This window comes from Corvus brachyrhynchos, unplaced genomic scaffold (genome assembly GCF_000691975.1).
Source record: "Corvus brachyrhynchos isolate BGI_N302 unplaced genomic scaffold, ASM69197v1 scaffold132, whole genome shotgun sequence".
In the NCBI taxonomy this organism is placed as follows: domain Eukaryota; kingdom Metazoa; phylum Chordata; class Aves; order Passeriformes; family Corvidae; genus Corvus; species Corvus brachyrhynchos.
Genome location: NW_008236623.1, coordinates 12620 through 13921, shown reverse-complemented (window position 1 = coordinate 13921; position 1302 = coordinate 12620).

The window sequence follows — 1302 nt, the reverse complement described above, 5'->3', positions numbered from 1 at the left end:
TGAGCTGAGTTGGGTTGAGTTGAGTTGGGTTGAGTTGAGTTGAGTTGAGTTGAGTTGGGTTGGGTTGAGTTGAGTTGGGTTGAGTTGGGTTGAGTTGGGTTGAGTTGGGTTGAGCTGCAATTGAGTTGGGTTGACCTTGGGTTGACTCTTGGTTGACCTTGGGTTGGGTTGGGTGGGGTTGACCTTCAGTTGAGTTGACCTTGGGTTGAGTTGGGTTGACTTTCAATGGGGTTGATCTTGGGTTGCGTTGACCTTTGGTTGACCTTGGGTTGGGTTGGGTTGACCTTGACTGCTGTTGGGTTGAGTTTGGTTGACCTTTGCTTGACCTTGGGTTGGGTTGACCTTTGCTTGACCATTGGCTCATCTTGAATTGGGTTGACCTGTGGTTGACCTTTGCTTGACCCTCCATTGACCTTTGCTTGACCTTGGCTTGGGTTGCCCTTCGCTTGACCCTGCATTGACCTTTGCTTGACCCCGCTCGGGTTCACCGGCCCCTGATTGGCCCCGCCCCCGTTTGCCCTCCTCCCATTGGCTCCTCCCCCCGGTGGGTGTGGCCGAACACTCCGGGGTCCCCTCCCCCCCCTTTGCTCCGCAAGTGCCTCAATAAACGAAATTCTGGGAAAACGCCCCAAAATCGGTGCCGGGAACGGGGGGGGAGGGGCCACCCCAACCCCTCCCCCACCCCAGGGGACCCTTGGGGACATCGGGGGAGGGGTTGGGGACACCCGAGATGGACCCGAGGCCGCGTTTGCTCCGACTTTATTGGTTCCGACCCCAAATCCGCGTCCCCTCCGTCACCGCCCGGGGGTGGCCCTGGTGGAACCCTGGTGGCCCTGGTGGGACTGTGGTGGCCCTGGTGGAACCCTGGTGGCCCTGCTGGGACCCTGGTGGCCCAGGCACTGTCACCGTGTCCCTTGTCCCACCCCGTGCTGGTCCCACTCCGTGTCCCCCCAGTGTCCTCTATCCCTGTGTCCCCAGGGTGTCCCCAAGGTGTCCCCAAGGTGTCCCCTGGGTGCTGTCCAGGGTGTCCTGCAGCCACCAGGGATGGCGACACACCCGGCCGTGACCCTGATGTTCCCGGTCCCTGTGTCCCCGTTTCTCTGTGGTGTCCCCAAGGTGTCCCCACGGTGTCACCACGGTGTCTCCATGTCCCCAAGGTGTCCCCATGATGTCCCCCCGGTGTCCCCACGATGTCCTCAGGATGTCCCCAAGCTGTCCCCAAGGTGCCCCCAAGGTGGCCCTATGTCCCCAAGCTGTCCCCAAGGTGCCCCCAAGGGGGCCCCGAGTTCCTGCCCATGGGGG